The sequence below is a fragment of the Podarcis tiliguerta genome (genome assembly GCF_965153285.1).
Source record: "Podarcis tiliguerta genome assembly, chromosome: 17".
Taxonomy (NCBI): Eukaryota; Metazoa; Chordata; class Lepidosauria; order Squamata; family Lacertidae; genus Podarcis; species Podarcis tiliguerta.
In genome coordinates, this window is record NC_139550.1 from 35,061,907 (window position 1) to 35,082,459 (window position 20,553).

The 20,553-nt window shown below is 46.8% G+C and overlaps 1 protein-coding gene across 2 annotated transcripts in view; it reads right to left on the minus strand.

Annotated features, from left to right (window-relative positions):
• Positions 1-20,553, minus strand: part of SLC38A5 (solute carrier family 38 member 5) — a 66,066-nt gene that overhangs the window by 42,628 nt on the left and 2,885 nt on the right. Inside the window, exon 1 of one of the 2 annotated variants that reach the window (XM_083420231.1) lies at positions 4,334-5,229. The exons of the other annotated variant lie outside the window; for it this stretch is intronic. The gene's annotated coding sequence lies outside the window, so the exon portion shown is untranslated. Of the gene's footprint in view, positions 1-4,333; positions 5,230-20,553 lie in introns of those variants that run through there. 2 annotated transcript variants of the gene reach the window in all.

A 20,553-nucleotide genomic window follows, 5' to 3' on the forward strand; every position in this document is an offset into this window, starting at 1 on the left:
GACCCTGGCTGGCTCAGGAGGCAGGAAATGGTACTCATGGCCTCTAGGGGCGAATGGTCCTAATCCACAGGCAGACTGACAACCTTGCAAGGCTGTTTTCCACTGAGCCCAGGCTGCAACTTGCAGGAATCGGGAAAGAATGCTACTCTGAGGCACGTCACGGCTGTTCTACCCATTGCGTGCTCATCGTTTGACGACAGCACCGGCGCCGTGTAGGCGAAAAAGGGCTGCCAAAGATCTGACACGAGAGTTACAATGCCCACATCGCCTCACGCCCAACACTTTTCAGTGGAGTCTGCTCTGTCAAAGCACTCAGGTGCCAGCCAAGGGCTGGTTCACACATGCGCACTCAGGGCTGCATGATCTAGGGTTGTCTTGCACCCAGCACATGAGCCATCACACTGGAAACCACAGGCAGAACTCTTAGCTTCCCCTCGCATCTTTTCAGACACAAGGATGTCTCCGATGGGAGTCAGTTCACACATTCAGTAGCCAGCCACCAAGGGTGGAGATGTGTGCAGATATATTACAGGTGCATGTGTGAACCGGCAGTTCCTCCAGGCAATACTTGAACTGCGGCAGTTCCCATTTCCCAAATCAGAGATGGAAGCAGAGCAGGAGAGAAATAGAAGTCTGTGCAGCCCAAAATATTTGGTACTTGCAGCAGAAAATACAGAATGTAATTAATTTTTTTAAATGACATTTTGCTGCCTTTTCATCCTCCCCAGAAGTCTGCCATTTTAGCCTGCCTAAGAGACTGGGAAAATGTCACCCTCTACCCATAATTATGCTCTGAAAAGCTGCAGAAACAACCCCTTTTACTGATCATATGACAAAATGCTTGAAGGATATTAAGGGTTAATTAATCCATGCCAAGTAGAGCAATCCTAATGTTTAAGAGGCCAAACACCTGCCCTCTCAATCTTCACTCAACTCGGTAGCTTAAAGGGGTGGACGGGTGGATCCAAGGAATGTTTCATTGGAGTAATGGGAGCCGTCACCCAGTGGCAAATATCCTCTTTTTGGGGCAAGGTATTCAAAGCAGTAAGGGACTCGGGTGGCACTGTGAGTTAAACCACAGAGCCTAGGGCTTGCCAATCAGAAGGTCAGCGGTTCGAATCCCCATGATGGGGTGAGCTCCCGTTGCTCGGTCCCTGCTCCTGCCCACCTAGCAGTTTGAAAGCACGTCAAAGTGCAAGTAGATAAATAGGTACTGCTCCAGCGGGAAGGTAAACAGCGTTTCCATGCGCTGCTCTGGTTTGCCAGAAGCAGCTTAGTCATGCTGGCCACATGACCCAGAAGCTGTACACCGGCTCCCTCGGCCAATAAAGCGAGATGAGCGCCACAACCCCGGAGTCGGTCATGACTGGACCTAATGGTCAGGGGTCCCTTTACCTTTACCTTACCATATAAAAAGTAAATGAGGCTGAATGCAAGAACTAACATGGCATACTCTTGTTTACCTTTACCTTATTCAAAGCAGTGGTTGCAGCCCAGCTTCAGGTATGCTCAGACCCATTTCAGACCAGTTTCGCTGAAAATACCTTGTTCATTCTGCTTGATGGCATTTGCAGAGAGATGGGGAAGTGTGACCATGAGATCCTACTGGAAAGTAGGTGTTGTGGGTGCTACACTGCGGTTCCACTCCTACCCTCAAAGCCCTTTTCAGAAAACAATTATGGGGGCGGAGAGGAGGCAAGGTGTTCTGCACCTTCGGAACCGCCCTATGGCACCCCAAAGGCTCCATCTTGTCCCCCGTGCTATTTAACATCTGCCCGAAGCCCCTGGGACCTGTCATCAGATTTGGGATGAGGTGCCATCAGTAGGCAGTTGGCACCCAGCTCCATCCCTCTGTTCCATCTGAATGGGAAGTAGTTCAGTGCTTGGAGGAGGTGACCAGATGGATTTGGGCCATGTGCTGCAAGGTCCTGTGTCCAAGAGTTAAGGAAATGGCACACACACACCCAGAAATAGCAGGTCTAAACCACAGAGCCTAGGGCTTGCCAATCGGAAGGTCAGTGGTTTGAATCCCTGCAACGGGGTGAGCTCCCGTTGCTCAGTCCCTTCTTCTGCCAACCTAGCAGTTCGAAAGCACGTCAAAGTGCAAGTAGATAAATAGGTACCGCTCCAGCGGGAAGGTAAATAGCATTTCCGTGCGCTGCTCTGGTTCGCCGGAAGCGGCTTAGTCATGCTGGCCACATGACCCGGAAGCTGTACGCCAGCTCCCTTGGCCAGTAAAGTGAGATGAGCGCCGCAACTCCAGAGTCGTCTGCAGGGACCGAGTAGCGCCCCCTAAACTGTGAGATTCACTTCTCACAGAGATGCATCTGTCACCTTCAGGGTATAGCAGTCATGTTCAAAGTCTGTTTTGGAGACCTAATGGTCGATTTAATCCAGCCCCTGTGGCAGTATATGTCCTGGGGTGAAATTGTAAAAGAAAGCTCAACATGCATGTTCACTTCATCAAACGTGGCCCTCTTTGAAAAAAGTTTGGGCACCCCTGTGGTATGGTATTCGACATTTATTGAAGATGCATCTCTTTGCCCTGGCCTTTCACAGATGAGTTTTATTTTTTAGGCCTCATCCTATTCTTCAGATGCAAATTGTTTCAACTGTTTACTAATCTGTTGCAAATTGATTTTAATATTGTATTATTATACAGTGGTACCTCAGGTTAAGTATTTAATTCGTTCCAGAGGTCTGTTCTTAACCTGAAACTGTTCTTAACCTGAAGCACCACTTTAGCTAATGGGGTCTCCTGCTGCCGCCGCACCGCCAGAGCACGATTTCTGTTCTTATCCTGAAGCAAAGTTCTTAACCTGAAGCACTATTTCTGGATTAGCGGAGTGTATAACCTGAAGCGTATGTAACCTGAGGGCGGATAAGAAATCTGATCTGTAAATAAATAAGAGACCTGTCGAACAGGTAAAAGGCTTCCCCAGATCCTTTGGAATTGCTCTTCTCAGCTTCCACAACAAGATCCCACCCTCCACCGAGGGAGATCCCAAACAGGGCCACTTCATGAGGACTAGCTACCCTTACAGCAAAATCCCAACAAAGCAGGACTACTCAGAAGCAAAAACAGCTCAAACTCCCTAAAAAGAGTGTTGGGTTGCAGTTTAGGATCTTTACAGATGGGACCACACTGTACGGTAGTAATGATTACGGGGCATGATCCAGCAAAAAAAAAAATAGCCACTTTTGCATTGCAACAGGACTTTATTAATGTTGGTTGATTGTACCCCAATTTTTTAGCCTTTCAGATCCATACATAAAGGAGGAATTCTAATCCATTTTGCAGGAGGATGTACAACCAGGAGTTTGCAATTGAGGACACTAAGTGTGATGTTGTGGTTTTAAAACCGCATTGACGTTTCGTTTTTTACACTCAAGTGAAGTGAATAATAAACAGATATATGTGCTGCTGCCCAGGAACAGTCGTTCTTGCCCGCTGACCCCCACACTACTCCTACTCCCCTCCATGCCCCTTTCTTCAAACTGTGCAGGATTTGAATCCAGGACACCTGGCTTTTTAACACACACAAATGGCTACTCTGCGTTACTTTTTTCTGCTGCTGCCATCGCCTCGTTTCTGCATGGATTATTATTATTATTCCCCCCCCCCCTTTTTTTTTTTTAACTCTGATGTGATCCGATCGCAGGCCCGGAGACACCTCCCGGGGCCCCGTCCGCCTGCATCGCCTTTGGGAGCCCACGTGGCAACGACAGCGCCTCTGGGCACCACAACAAGCCCCTTTCACACGGGTCTGGAGCGACACGCGAGCAGAGCCTGACGAGCTGGTCTCCCCCCTCCTCCTTGCAAGCCGCCGCTTCCCAGCAGAGGCCTCCAAAAGGGGGGGGGGGTCCTCTCGGTTTAACCCCTGCGCTGCCAGCCAAGCCCACCGACGAGGACCCGGCCTGCCCACGATGCGCGCCGCCACCCGCCACGATCCGCCTCCTCCCAACTAACCCCTCTTCTGGCCACATCTTGATCCTCGCCCGCCGACCCACCCAAAACTTGGGAGTTTTGTTCCAAGGGCGATTTCTTTCCCTCCCGTCGCAACTCCGGCAATGCCCGACGGCTCGGGCTCTTGCGCCCATCGGGGCCTCTCCAAGGAGGCGCCACGGGATCGGGGGATCGGAGCGGGGGAACGGGGCGAGGGTCTCGGCCTGGCCCGCTTTCCTCGCAGCATGCTGGCGTCCCGCTCGGCGCGTCTGATGCAACAGTCTGCTGGAGTTGCAGAAGGGCGAGACGCGCGCCGGGCTCCCCGGCCGCCCTTTCCCGCTCTCCAGACCCAAGGCTTCCCCGCCAACGCGCTGTTTCCGCACTCACCGCCGGTGGATCTCGAACACGAGCCCAAGTTGCGCGGGATCCGCAGCCCCAGCGGCGCAACGTCGGCAGCAGAAGCGCGCAGTTCAGCAGCGGGGCTCTCTTCGCGGCGCGCTGCCCGCACACGGAGGCGCACTCGCGCGCACTCGCACACAGACGCACACCCGGGGGCGCGCCGCTCAGCCAATCACACCGCGCGCAAGTTCAGGCTCGCGGGGTGGGGGGAAAGTTTGCAAAACTTTGCAGAGAAGACGGGTCAACCCTCCAAAGCCCGCGCGCACCGGACTGAGAGCAGGTGGATCCCAGAACCAGGTTGCTGGGGGCTTTTCCCTTCTTCTCCTTCCAGTCCGCAGTGGCTTTGCGTTGCTCGCTCCCCAGCGACGCCAGCTCGGAAAATCCACGTGTGCGGTTCAGTCCGTTGTTTTCTTTTTGCAAAGCGTCGTTCACACGTGGGCTCTGCAGCTGGACCAGGTTGGCACCCGAATGGGGAAGCAGAAGGACGGCGCTTAAGAACGGTTCAGGTGCGCGTGGCTGGTGGTGATGTGGAGGACTTAGCTGCGAAGTTTGAGATGGGCAAGTCGCCATCTGACGTTGCACAGGTGGTGGGCATGCACGTGTGAACCAGCATGTGGTGGTTTCTCTTTCATCGCGTGCGACGTTCATGGGAGAAAGCTGCGCTCGGTGTGGTTTCAAATGGAAGGGAGTCCACGTGTTAAGATTCCTGCATTGCAGACGGTTGGGCTAGTTGATCCTCAGAGATCCCTTCCAGCACTACGGTTCTGTGGTTTTATGATTCTATTTGCTGCATACATGCAACATGCGTTAGGAAGAGGTCGCTGGGAAAAGGTTTCACAGGCACATGGAGTAGCAGGCATGGTCAAATAATGTGTGCACACAACAGCATACTCACAAGTGATTAAAATGACAAAACAGGAAGTTGTTGCTCAAAAAACTGAAACCACAGAAGACAAAAAACAAACAAACCTACAAAGGTGCTGGTGGGATTTAAGTATTCAAATAAGATACAAAAATATCTAAAATATGTATAAAACAGTGTACAAGGACCTAATGTGCAGGCTTGTTATGAATAGCAAGTGGGAACTGCAACAAAATGCTGCAGTTCAGACTTCCACACAACCTATTCTATTCTGTTCACTCTTCCTAATTTTCCTCTTGCGCAACACTCCGCCAGCACTCCATGGCCACTAAGCATGCTCAGTGTTCATATGGCTGTTTCGAGAATCTCCTACCAGTTAGGGCCCACCTCACAGCATTTACCTCTTAATTTCTGCAAACCTTGAGTTTTCCCAGCCTGCTGCTGGTTCTTTCTTCTGACACATGTTGTTGTTGTTGTTTACTCATGCAGTCTTGTCTGCCTCTTCGTGACCCCATGGACCAGAGCACTCCAGGTACTCCTGTCTTCCACTGCCTCCCGCAGTTTAGTCAAACTCATGCTGATAGCTTCGAGAACACTGTCCCACCATCTCGTCCTCTGCCGTCCCCTTCTCCTTGTGCCCTCCATCTTTCCCAACATCAGGGTCTTTTCCAGGGAGTCTTCACTTCTCATGAGGTGGCCAAAGTATTGGAGCCTCAGCTTCAGGATCTGTCCTTCCAGTGAGCACTCAGGGCTTATTTCCTTAAGAATGGAGACGTTTGATCTTCTTGCAGTCCATGGGACTCTCAAGAGTCTCCTCCAGCACCATAATTGAAAAGCATCAATTCTTCGGCGATCAGCCTTCTTTATGGTCCAGCTCTCACTTCCATACATCACCTTAACTATACGGACCTTTGCATAGGCCACATAGGTGGCGGCATTTTGGCTACATAATCAACAGCACTTGCCGCCTGAACATCAGATATAGAGGAAATGATTGTATCACAAAGTCACAAGATGTCTATATGGGGGGGGGGGGGACCTTGTTACTTTGATCCCTGCCAAATAACTGATCTGGACTTTATCTGCTGAATTCAGTGAAGCTGAACGATGGCTGGTGGGTAGCCCATCGCCGAACCCATTTCCAACTTTCCACAAAATCTCAGCCAAGTTATGAGTGAACCTCCACATTTTATGTTGCATATTTTGCTTCATGATTTTAAAAAAGCCCAAATTCATTAATAATTGTGCTAACAAGCCTCGTTTCTCAGTGCAGATAATGGTATCGAGCTTACATTTCAAGGTAGCCAATATCTAACATTCAAGAACTCCTATAAACAGCAGCCCAAAATGTAAGGCTTCTGTGTGAAGTATTTGTTGTGGGAAAGTTTCTCACACGGCTGTGAATGCCAGCGGACAAAGTTATTTGAGATAGCGAGGTTTTTTGTGCATTACTGAAGGGACGGTACGGTGATCTTCAGTTTGTGAGAAGTTTTTATACTACGGACTGTGGGTTCTTCTGAACTATTTGTGTCTTCTGATTTTATTTATTGAAATGGTTTTTCAATCCTGCTCCTCAGCAAAACAGCAACAACTCACTAAAGGTAAAGGTACCCCTGCCCGTACGGGCCAGTCGTGACCAACTCTGGGGTTGCGCGCTCATCTCGCTCAAGAGGCCGGGAGCCAGTGCCGTCTGAAGACTTCCAGGTCACGTGGCCAGCGTGACGAAGCTGCAGCTGGCGAGCCAGCACCAGCGCAGCACAAGGAAACGCCGTTTACCTTCCCGCTATAAAGCAGTCCCTATTTATCTACTTGCACTTAAGAGTGCTTTTGAACTGCTAGGTGGGCAGGAGCTAGGACCGAACGACGGGAGCTCACCCCGCCGCGGGGATTCGAACCGCCGATCGGCAAGTCCTAGGCGCTGAGGTTTTACCCACAGCGCCACCCGCGTCCCAACAACTCACTACAGAGCAGCTTACAAATCAGTAGAGAGAGAGAAAACAGACCCTGCCCTCAGACTTACAATCACAACGACATTACACAAAAGGAAAATGGATTGGCGAGGAGGAGGAAATAAGTAAATTTGGATTCAAGCTTTTAGTAATGTGTTGTTCTACTGGCCAGCTGGGTGGAGATAAAGTTGCTGGTCTCCTTGTTGCGTCTGTGAAGTTGCCCTTCTCTTCCCTCCTCCTCTGATGGAGCCTGATATGGTGCCTGTTGCCGGGTGACAGCTGATGGAAGGGGCATCCTATATATATTATTTGCATATCTTAGTCAATAAAACCTATAAATGGAACACAACAGGAATCTTATCTAGGAACATGCTTATGTTCCACCTCCCCCATACAACCCTGCCCAGCAACTGTTCTCCTCAAATGGGACATGGCTGAGCATACCGTGCTCCAGAGGTACATGGTTTGTATCAGAAACTGGGCTTTTAGTGTTGCAGCTGCAGCCCTCTGGAATAGAGCATCAGAAGGTACCCACTGCCATGATGCCTCCTGATGACATTTTTGTTTAATAAGGCTTCCCGTGAGGCATCACCTAGTCATTTGTTAAATATTAATCATACATTTGTTGGAACAGTTTTAGTGCTTGTAGAGATTGTAGAAAGGGTTTCGGTTTCTTTCAGAATTTGCATTCTTTGCATTTTATTTTTATAGTGTTGTACACACCACTTGGGAGGCCCCAGGCTATAGAGCAGTTTATAAATTTGTAAAATAAATACAAGTATTTATATTCTCTCACTGGGCCCTAATATAAGCAAACGTTGCAAATGACCCAATCCAAAAATATTGCATCAAACTTGGATGAGTTCCCAAAGGCATTCTCAATAGATAACTTTTCTGGAGCTAAATCTGGAAACAGGACCTCTCTCTCTCCCTATAAACATTTCTGGAGAATCTCCACAGTCGTCTGGATTTGTGTGAGGCACAGATATAGAGAACAGCTGTACGATTGGAGGCATCCATATCAACTGTCGTGGTGCATTAATCGCCCCTTACATATTAGGCAGAGTGAGTCCATGTTGGTGACTCTCAGCCTGCTAGAACAAAAGACCTCTAAGCAGTCTACATGTCTAAAATGTCCATTCAAAATACCCGTTAAAAGCAAATGTTAAAAACAAGTTACATAAAAATGTGTTTGGATACACGTACACACCAGTCATATTTATGTGATCTCTAGCTAGCTAACTAAATTGGCAGCAGTGACACTTTTTGGAAAAACAGGGCTGCTGTTTTTGCCCTATGGATTTCAGTGCCAACTAAACTCTTCTTTGTTCCAGCAAGGCTATCCAGCCGTGAAATTTTGTTAAGCGGGTTCAGCAGGCATAAGTGTTTTACCTACTAAAATCATGTGTCAAAATAAAACGCCTGGGTAGGCTGGTTGGAACAAAAAAAAAGGGTTTTAAATGGGCACTGACAATAATATGGCAAAGGAGCCTGCTCAGTATCAATGGGCAGGGAGTTCCGATGTGTAAGTGCTGCCAGTTTAGAGAGAGAGAGTACCGTATTTTTTGCTCCATAACACTCACTTTTTTCCTCCTAGAAAGTAAGGGGAAATGTCTGTGCGTGTTATGGAGCGAATGCCTGTGGGTGGCGGGGGGGGGGATCTGCTGCAATCGTGAGCAGAGGATCCATGGTTCCCCTTCCTTCCCTCCTGTGTGGCTCGCTTTGCTCGCTTTGAAACAGCAAAGCGGGAGAAGAGCCACTGAGTGGGGAGGAGAGAGGGACAGAGAGCCTGGTTACAAAGCACGGATCCACATGGATCTTCAGGATTTTTGCACTGGGTCACCCCAAATTCACCATCAGATCACATAGCATGTCCATGGCTACAGCTTGCACCAATAAAATCATGCACCCACTGTTGCTTGGGGCCGCAGTGGTGCAAAAACGTGGTTACAAAGCGTGGATCCACATGGATCCTCAGGATTTTTGCATTGGGCTACCCCAAACTCACCGTCAGATCACATGTCTGTGGCCACAGCATGAACCACAAAAATCATACATTCACTGTTTCGTTTAGAATATTTTTTTTCTTGTTTTCCTCCTCTAAAAACTATGTGCGTGTTATGGTTGGGTGCGTGTTATAGAGCGAAAAATACGGTAATTTAAATTGCATGGCAATTTACAGAACATAAGGAAAGGATTGGGCCCTGTCCTGAGATTACAATCTAACTTTAGACTGGAGCAGCAATGTGAGGCAAGGGGAGTAAGAGAGAAGACACAGTAGGAGGGGAAAAGACAGTCAAAACTAGGATAATGAACATGAGAAAAGACAGTTATATATCCGATTTTGTTTCAGTGAGACACTAAGGGGTTAAGCCAAATGGAGGAGGATATTTTTGAGCTGAGCATTTAGCAGGGAAGGGAGAAGCAGGGAGAGAGAAAGAGAGGTGGCTCCTTATGGGTATTCTGGGAGCGGTTTATTTACTTACTATATTTATATAAAGCTGTCCAATGGCATTGTTCTGCAGAGTTATAGCATAAAGTGATCAATTGCAATTAAAAACACAACAAACTGAAATAACAACCTGGGGCACCAAACAGATGAAAAAAAAACAGGTAGGAAAGATATAGCCCATGAACAACAAATCCTAAATGAAAAGGTATATTTACGTCATAGGCTTGAAGTTTTATTTGTTGCTGTTCAGTTCCAAAAATCACCAACAAGGCTGTATCAGTTCAGAATTTGGGGTGTGTCTATGCACACACATGTACCTGTGCAGACAAAACGGCCCTGCCTGTTTGCTCCTGGCCAGTGTGCCCTCAGCCTCATCATCCCTATAAGGAGGCAGTGTTGTGGAGTGGTTAGACAGTGTTGGAGTAATAATATTAATAATAATAATTTATACCCCGCCCATCTGGCTGGGCTTCCCCAGCCACTCTGGGCGGCTTCCAACAAAATATTAAAGTACCGTAATGCATCAAACATTAAAAGCTTCCCTAAACAGGACTGCCTTCAGATGTCTTCTAAAGTCTGGTAGTAGTTGTTCTCTTTGACATCTGGTGGGAGGGCGTTCCACAGGGCGGGTGCCACTACTGAGAAGAACTTCCAGGTCTATATAAGGGCCTGTTTCCCAGCTCAGCTGCAGCCAAGTCTCCAAGCAGTCCTTTCCTTCCATTTCCATATTCCTCCCAGCGCTTGCCTTTAAACAGGCTTGTGCCTGACAATGGCTATAATTATGCCCCCTTGCTAATTAGATGTAATTATAAACTGTTCCTCTAAAGCAGCTTGGGATTCCAAAGGCCTGGGGATTGTTAGCGTAACGCGTGGAGCAAGCCAACGGTAACTGGGGGATGCCAGGAGCTCCCAGGGAATCTGTGGGGCCAGCTCTGACCATTGGACACTGCTGCCTCTCTGGGCCACAAAGTTTAATGTGAGGCAGCTCTGGCGTATTCCTTCAAGTGCTAGGAGCTCGGGGAAGGGGAGGCGTGATAGTGGCAGGCTTTTTCAGCTACCATTCCGTCTAGTTATAGCCAAAACTGTGCAAAGAGTGACCTTCCAAAGACGAAATCCTGTTCCGCCTGGCCTTTGGTTTGGACTCAGGCTGACCCTTATGTTTTCCTTTCCCTTCTGGTTTTGATCTATGGGCTACTTTTAAAATGGGGCTGCATTTTAATCTGTATTTTAAATTGGTTTTTTCCCCATTATGATTTTACTGTAATTTTACTGGTGTTAGCCACCCTGAGCCTGGCTCTGGCTGGGGAGTGCGGGGTATAAATAAATTATTATTATTATTATTATTATTATTATTATTATTATTATTATTATTGTCACTCAGAGCTGCGTGCAAAATTTCTGCCCTCGGGTGTGATGGAGGATGCTATCCTGTTGGTGGCATGGAAATCAGATTAAATTGCCCGTCTAGTTGGAATGGCAGAGCAGGCAAGGGGCATCTTGTCCTTTGCCTCAAGCAGCAAAATTAGGCTTACCATACATCAGGAAAGTTCTACATCCTGGTTTTGGGGCATAAAATGGCACCAGGGGGATTTTGCCGGAAAACCCAGATGTATGGCAACGTGATGAAAAAAGCAGCGGGAACAGCATAAAATCACTATTTTGGGGGGCAGGTTTCCCCAAAAGCTCAACAACTTTACCGGTGTCGGGAATTTTTGAAACATGGTAACCCTGAGCAAAATGTCTTTTACTTTTGACTCATGCAAAGAATGGAAATTTCTGCTCAAAGCTGTTAGCAAGGAGTTGTCCCTGCGCCTCCCATCTCATCTCTCGAGCCTCTATCATTGCCTGGCAAGGGATGGCTACCTAGGGCAGGGTTTTCGCAGGACCAGTTGCTGCAGGCTGCTGGCAGTGAAAAGAGAGCACCCTGGTCCTCTGCACAATGGAAAAGGGGGCACACAAAAGCCAAAGCCCCCCAAAGCCCAATGCAGCCATCACAGTAATATCAAAACATGCTCCAGCTCAACTCCCACTCCAGCTTTGCAGAACCACTTTACAACCAACTGCCCCGGGGGAAAGGTCCTGGTGCTTATTGCATGTATGCATATTTTTTTTAACATAAGAGTGGTACCTTGGTTCTCAAACGCCTTGGTACTTGAACAACTTGGAACCCAAACACTGCAAACCCAGAAGTAAGTGTTCCAGTTTGCGAACTTTTTTTGGAAGCCAAACATGCTCCGTTTCGACTGTTACACTTCCGTTTTAAGCGTTGCACTGAGGTCTGTCTGTTTTTGCTATTTATTTTGCATTTTGGTTTTTGCGGCTCTTTTTGTTTTGTTTTTGTGACTGGGTGGAACCCAGTTCAGCTACTGATTGATTGTGTGACTGCAGTACATTGTTTATTGCTTTCACTTTATGGATCAATGGTCTCGTTAGATAGTAAAAATCATGTTAAGTTTAACCATTCATGTTAAATTGTTTTAGGGGTTGTTTTTAAAAGTCTGGAATGGATTAATCCATTTTGCATTACTTTCTATGGGAAAGCCCACCTTGGTTTTGGAACGCTTTGGTTTTGGAACAGACTTCCGGAACGGATTAAGTTTGAGAACCAAGGTACCACCGTACTGTAGTTTAATGTTTCTTGTGAGCTGCCTTGCAAGGATCTGTACCCTGAAATCATTGTAAGAAACAAGCAACAGCAATAACATGCAATTCATTCGGGTGAGGAACTTTTCCAAGTTCTATCTGTAGGAAAGGTGTGTCGTGCACTGAGGAAGACAGGGCCTTCTCGATGCTGGTGGCACATCTTTGAAATGCTTTCCCAATTGAGGTGAGACTGGTGCTGCTATTGTACACCTTTTTGGAGGCAGGTTAAGACGGGTTTCTTTTTGCCCAGGCTCTTAAAATGTTGTATTGTTTCATCTGATTGAACCGTTTTTGGTTTATTACTTTTCAGGTTTTTATTAGGCTGCTTTGATTTTTATACAAGGTGTGACCGGAAAGTAGGGTGAATAATGAGAAATGCTGGATTCGTGAAGACACATGGGAGGCGTTCGTCTGTATCTCAGTTAATATATGCGCACATGTCTCGGCATTTGTTGACAGGCCTATGTTCATGCGGTAGCATTTAGTAGTTGTTAATAGTGCAGTGGTTTTCCCAGTAATGCGGGACGTGGGTGGCACTGTGGGTTAAACCATAGAGCCTAGGACTTGCTGATCAGAAGGTCGGCGGTTCGAATCCCCATGACAGGGTGAGCTCCCGTTGCTCGATCCCAACTCCTGCCAACATAGCAGTTCGAAAGCATGTCAAAGTGCAAGTAGATAAATAGGTACCGCTCCGGCGGGAAGGTAAACGGCGTTTCCATGTGCTGCTCTGGTTAGCCAGAAGCGGCTTAGTCATGCTGGCCTCATGACCCGGAAGCTGTACGCCGGCTCCCTCGGCCAATAAAGCGAGATGAGCACCGCAACCCCAGAGTCGGCCACGACTGGACCTAATGGTGAGGGGTCCCTTTAACTTTACCCTTTTCCCAGTAATGATGTATGGAAGTATGGAGCTGGACCATAAAGAAGGCTGATCGCTGAAGAATTGATGCTTTTGAATTTGCTGTATAACATATCAGTGTCAGACAGAATATAGTGCCAACCTAGCAGTTCAAAAACATATCAAAGTGCAAGTAGATAAATAGGTACCACTCCAGCGGGAAGGTAAACAGTGTTTCTGTGCGTTTTAGGTTATACAGCAAATTTGTTCTCATCTTGTTCTCTTCCATGCTAATATATGCCCACAACCTCATCTTATCTTTCTGACCCTCCATGCTTAGGGCGGCGTACGTTTTTGGCTTTACAGTAACTCCTTGAGAGTGGTTAAGCTTCAAGGCTAAAGGAGGACTGAATCTAGATCTCCCAAAGTCCAACACCAGATCGACTGCACCACCAGGGCTCTTACACCTTTTAAACACAGGGGACGCAATGCCTTTTTGCTGATAAGCAGATCTCACCGAGTATTTGTCTTATTTCCAAGTGTGCGAGAGACGAGGGTTGACAGCTGGCCAGCACTTGGTTACCTGCTCCCATGTCGGCCACACCTCTTCCAAGCAACAGCACAAAGCCCCATCTGTCCCTGGTGCAGCTGACATTTCCTTCAAAACCTTCTGAGCTGTTGCAATATTTATAAATATTCCATTGCACCTCAGCAGCCGAGCCAATGGCTAGGAAGGCCTCCTTCCAAATAACTAAATCCAGCAGAGCTCTCGCCGTCAATCGCAGCAGACACGGAACAGCACCCCATGTAGCAAAAGGGGCTGCTGTCCAAATGATTGTCGGAGCCTCCCACTTTCCACTTCCCACCCACTCACGTGTGGGAGAAAAGGAGGTGAATCTTACCCAGTGCTTGAATTTATCTTTCTGCTCCACAACATTACCCAACCCTGCATGAAAGATACATAAAAGGTAACGGGATCCCTGACCATTAGGTCCAGTCATGGCAGACTCTGGGGTTGCGGCGCTCATCTTGCTTTACTGGTCGAGGGAGCCGGCGTACAGCTTCCGGGTCATGTGGCCAGCATGACTAAGCCGCTTCCGGCGAACCAGAGCAGCACACGGAAACGCTGTTTACCTTCCTGACAGAGTGGTACCTATTTATCTACTTGCACTTTGACGTGCTTTCGAACTGCTAGGTTGGCAGGAGCTGGGACCGAGCAACGGGAGCTCACCCATCAAGGGGATTCGAACCGCCAACCTTCTGATTGGCAAGTCCTAGGCTCTGTGGTTTAACCCACAGCACCCCCTGCGTCCCTGAAAGATACATAGGAGGTGGGAAAATGTCATTATAGCTATCCTCAGGTGCATGGCGGGTGAGCATGGCTAGGCTGTGACAAGAGGGTAAGAAGATTGGTGGTCTAGTGAGGTGGTACAAGCTTTCTGGGAAATGATATATAATGAGTTAAAGAAAACACTCAAGAAAACTTTTGTTAAAAAAACAGAGGCTTTTTTTGTTTTGTTAGGTATGATAGGTGAGGAACTACCAAAATCAAATAAAAGACTTTTTGAGTGGTGGTGGGAGTGTAGGAAAGTGAAGAGCTTCTGGGAGATGATATATAATGAGATGAAAAAAATGTTGAAGTATACATTTGTTAAGAAACCAGAAGCTCTACTTTTAGGCATTACAGGAAAGGAAATAAGAAGGAAGGGTTATAAACTTTTTCAATATGCAGTTACAGCAGCAAGAATTCTACTGGCCCAGAAGTGGAAACAAGAGGAAATACCGACGAAAGAGGAATGGAGGATGAAATTAACAGACTATGTAGAACTGGACAAGTTAACAGGGAAAGTCAGATATCTTTGAGACCAAAAGTTCATCGAGGACTGGGGGAAATTTGTGGAATATCTGAAAAGTACTCGTGAAGTACAAACAACGCTAGTGGGGTTTAAAGAAGCAATGTAAGAACTGAGGTATATTGTTAAATGAAAATGGATGATTGGAGGGGGGACTTATGGCAATAGAGAACAGAAGAAATGCGTAAGCAAGAGTTAAATATGGATGATTGTCAGAGAAGTTGAAGGATGTCCAAAAGTATGGAATTTGTGAAAATTTGGATCAAAATTGTATATTTATGTTAACAATTAATAAAAAGCATTAAAAAAAAAAAAAAGACTTTTTGTGTGCGCAACGACGGCAGCAAGAATGCTTCTGGCCCAGAGAGATGGAAAGAAGGCTAAGTACCGACCAGAGGAGGATGTCAGACCAAGCTGATGGAGTACGCAGAAATGGCAAGACTGACGGGAAAGATCAGAAACCAGGAAGGCCCAGTATTTTTAAAAGACTGGAATAACTTTTTAATATATCTGAAAGACCAATGTAGGCAGCTGAAATTGGCAGGAAAACAATGACACTACAAGTTGAATGAACTTTGGTTACTATGATTATATAATAGATGGATTACAGTAAAAAATGTAGGGGGGGGGGAATTCAGAAATGGAACCCACTGAGGGAGGGAAGGAGGTCTGAAGGTTCAAAAGAACCTCTTCTTATTTATTTTTTTGGAATGGTTATGTTTATTGTGTACAACCTAATATAACTAATAAAATAAACTAATAAAAAGTACCGTATTTTTTGCTCTATAAGACTCACTTTCTCCCTCCTAAAAAGTAAAGGGAAATGTGTGTGCTTCTTATGGAGTGAATGCAGGCTGCACAGCTATCCCAGAAGCCAGAACAGCAAGAGGGATTGCTGCTTTCACTGCGCAGCGATCCCTCTTGCTGTTCTGGCTTCTGAGGTTCAGGATATTTTTTTTCTTGTTTTCCTCCTCCGAAAACTAGGTGCGTCTTGTAGTCTGGTGCGTCTTATAGGGCGAAAAATACGGTATTTTTTTATTAAAAAATGAGGGTCAGAAGAACGCCGTGCACAGTCTCTCCTGTTCACACATTTCGAGGCCTCGGCCTCATTATAAGTCACATTCTGGGACTGAACCCTGGTAAACCCAAACTCCAATTAAGCCCTGCCTGTAAGGCAGCTAATATTTGGCAAGCCAGGGCTCCTTTCCCTTTGCAGCTGCTGCCCAGGGGGCCTTTCCCAAGAAGCAGAGCAAGGAGATAACAAAATCAGCCAACCACAGGCATGTCCCAACCCTACAGGGGCTGCACTCCCACTTCCTCTGCTGCGCGCAGAACAATCTCCTCATTCAAAATTCCAGGTTCCCTCCAAATCGTCAAGCCCAGGGCAGCCCCTTCCTCCATTGATTAGTTTGCAATGAACAGCGGGGCGTCTGAAGGTGTAATGGCCTGGTGTGACCTTGCATAGACCCAAAAGAAACATTACTGGAAACCCTTGCTCTGTCAGACACCGGGGGAGATAGTCGCTCAGGGCAATTATCCCCACAAACAGATCTGAGTGCTCCCGCCCCAAAGCAGTATACAGTGGTACCTCGGGTTACATATGCTTCAGGTTACAGACTCCACTAACCCAGAAATACAGTGGTACCTCAGGTTTAGTACTTAATTCATTCCAGAGGTCCGTTCTTAACCTGAAACTGTTCTTAACCCGAAGTGCTATTTCTGGGTTAGCAGAGTGTGTAACCTGAAGCGTATGTAACCTGAAGCGTATGTAACCTGAGGTACCACTGTAGTTAAGAACTTTGCTTCAGGATGAGAACAGAAATTGTGCTCCAGCGGCGCAGCGGCAGCGGGAGGCCCCATTAGCTGCCGCTAGTTTCAGGTTAAGAACGGACCTCCAGAACAAATTAAGTACTTAACCCGAGGTACCACTGTATACGGAATCAAGGACAATGTAAGCCTGGACTTACAGGGACTGAGCTCTGGAATACACTGAGAAAGGGATTGTCTCTGAGCATGTAAAGAGTGCTTTTTATTCTACTGAGTAACTACAGACAAATGTTGCATGTAGAATCAAAGTTCCTAGGCTTTGCACTTTTGCATTGCCTGATTAACCACTGGGAGTCGATGCAACAGATCTGGCTTCTGTGGTTCCAGGTGGGGTGGGCTGAAATCAACCTGTTCAAGTTACAAGGAAGGGGATTTCGAGCAGACCTTACTAAGAACTTTCTGCCTGTCTGAGCTGTTCGGCAGTGGAGCAGACTGGGTGGGAAGGGCTCTGCTTCAAGCAGAGGCTAGATGTCCCATCAGGGATGTCATAGCAGCAGACTTACTGCATGAGCAGGAAACAAGACCAGATGAGGTCCTTTCCAACACAATGATTTAGTAATGAGCATTGTATGGAAAGGGACGCGGGTGGAGCTGTGGGTTAAACCACAGAGCCTAGGGCTTGCCGATCAGAAGGTCGGCAGTTCGAATCCCCACGATGGGGTGAGCTCCCGTTGCTCAGTCCCTGCTCCTGCCAACCTAGCAGTTTGAAAGCACAAAGTACAAGTAGATAAATAGGTACCACTCCGGCGGGAAGGTAAACGGAATTAAGGAGATGGCACCCCCCCCCCCCGGGAAATAGCAGGTCTAAACCACAGAGCCTAGGGCTTGCCAATCGGAAGGTTGGTGGTTCAAATCCCCGCAATGGGGTGAGCTCCCATTGTTTGGTCCCAGCTCCTGCCAACCTAGCAGTTTGAAAGCACGTCAAAGTGCAAGTAGGTACCACTCCAGTGGGAAGGTAAGCGGTGTTTCCTTGCGCTGCTTTGGTTCGCCAGAAGCAGCTTATTCATGCTGGCCACATGACCCGGAAGCTGTCTGCGGACAAATGCCGGCTCCTCGGCCTATAGAGCGAGATGAGCTCTGCAACTCCAGTGTCGGCCACGACTGGATCTAATGGTCAGGGGTCCCTTTACCTTAATTGTATGGAGAAAGGGGAGAGAGAAGTGTTGTTCGCCATCTCTCCTAACACCAGAACTTGTGGACATTCAACGAACGTTGTTCAAAGATTCAGGACAGAGAAAAGAAATCACTGCACATCACACAACACATAGCTGAACTTTGTTGTTGTTGTTTAGTCGTTTAGTCGTGTCCGACTCTTCGTGACCCCATGGACCAGAGCACGCCAGGCACTTCTGTCCTCCACTGCATCCCGCAGTTTGATCAAACTCATGCTGGTAGCTTCAAGAACACCATCCAACCATCTCATCCTCTGTCGTCCCCTTCTCCTTGTGCCCTCCATCTTTCCCAACATCAGGGTCTTTTCCAGGGAGTCTTCTCTTCTCATGAGGTGGCCAAAGTCTTGGAGCCTCAGCTTCACGATCTGTCCTTCCAGTTAGCATAGCTGAACTAGGGAATCCCATAAGAGACAGTGATAGCTACCATCATGGATGGCTTTAAAAGAGAATTTGACAGATTCATGGTGGATAAGGCCACCAATGGCTACTAACCCCGATGGTGATTTTCTGCCTCCACCATTGGAAGCAGGATAGTTCTGATTACCAGCTGCTGGGAATTGCAGGTGAGGAAGATACTGCTGCACTCAGGTCTTGCTTATGGGCTTCCTATAGAAATCTGTGAGAACAGGATGCTGGAATAGATGGTGTACTGGCTGATCTGGCTGTTTGTTCTTACGTTCTTATTAATATAGTGCCTTTTTTACTCTGGTTTAATGGGTACTTCCAAGAAAAGATGCGCAGGACCAAGTTTTCTAGGTCTCTAGCATTAAATGGTCAAGCAGAGACATCACCTTGCCAACAAAGGTCCGTATAGTTAAAGCTATGGTTTTCCCAGTAGAGATACATGGAAGTGAGAGCTGGACCATAAAGAAGGCTGATCGCCGAAAAATTGATGCTTTTGAATTATGGCGCTGGAGGAGACTCTTGAGAGTCCCATGGACTGCAAGAAGATCAAACCTCTCCGTTCTTAAGGAAATCAGCCCTGAGTGCTCACTGGAAGGACAGATCGTGAAGCTGAGGCTCCAATACTTTGGCCACCTCATGAGAAGAGAAGACTCCCTGGAAAAGACCCTGATGTTGGGAAAGATGGAGGGGACAAGGAGAAGGGGACGACAGAGGACAAGATGGTTGGACAGTGTTCTCACAGCTACCAGCATGAGTTTGACCAAACTGCAGGAGGCAGTGGAAGACAGAAGTGCCTGGCATGCTCTGGTCCATGGGGTCACGAAGAGTCGGACACAACTAAACGACCAAACAACAACAATTTGTAGAGTAAGATGCTTCTCTCTCTGAATAGCCACACAAAAAATATTTGGGTTGGTGTTGGTTAAATGTTTAGTTGTGGTTGGTAGTTATTTTAATTTGGGTATAACTGTCTGTTGTTGTTGATTTCTGTTGATTTATTGGTTTGTTTGTTGCTTGTGTAGGATTTTTTTTAAAAGTTTGATGTTTTGTTCTGTTTTTATATATGTTGTCAGCTGCCCAGAGTAGCTGGGAGGCATATAAATAAAATAATAATAATAATAATAATAATTTCCTTACAATATCTGTGTCATAAACACCATGTTATGACTGTCTGGGCATCACCACTATGAACATTCCTAAAGTTACAACCGCTGATCCCTAGGAAAGAATTGTTCCATACAAGACTTTTCTACAATTCATGCTTATGAAAGAGGCGCTTATACTGGACATGAGGAGACCTCACAACCACATGCCAAGAGTAGAAATATAATTGAAATGGGGGTTGGGGGAATTCACATACATTCCTCAAATTGCCATATTGAGAATGTTCTCTCCCAGCATTCATTTCAGCACAAGTATAAGTGATATTCCCAGAGCATAGATTGTTGCAAGTCATCCCAAACCTAGGCCTTTTTGTTGTTGTTAGAGAAGAGTTTAAAAAACTACAAGCTGCGTGTACACACTCTGAACGGCATGCCTTCCTCTAATAGTCATCACAACACAAATATATTCATGCGTCTGACAAAGTGGACTCTGGTCCACAAAACCTTATGCCATCATAACTCCCCCCCCCCTTTAAAGTGCTGCAAGACTCTCTTTGGGTATCACAAAGGCTGGAATCCAAAAGAAGTTTGTGGATTGTGCCCAATAGAGCTCTTTTACTTAAGCTGCCTTTGTTTGTAAAAATGTCCATATTTGCATCTAATCAAATGGTGCATTCAAAGATGCCTATACAGTGGTACCTCGGGTTACATACGCTTCAGGTTACATACGCTTCAGGTTACAGACTCCACTAACCCAGAAATAGTACCTTGGGTTAAGAACTTTGCTTCAGGATGAGAACAGAAATCGTGCAGCAGGAGGCCCCGTTAGCTAAAGTGGTGCTTCAGGTTAAGAACAGTTTCATGTTAAGTACGGACCTCCGGAACGAATTAAGTACTTAACCCGAGGGGAAGTTGCTTGCAAAGGTCTGTTAATTGCATTAAAATATGTATTTTATGAGAAATTTCCACAAAATTGCTGGCAAATTCTCATAACCAGCAGGGGACTTTGTGTGGATGGAGTTCCAGTCCATCTCTTTGTTTTTGTACATTAACTCCTTTTCTTGTTATAAAAGAATAAAAATCCTATTAGAAAACAACTATATTGTG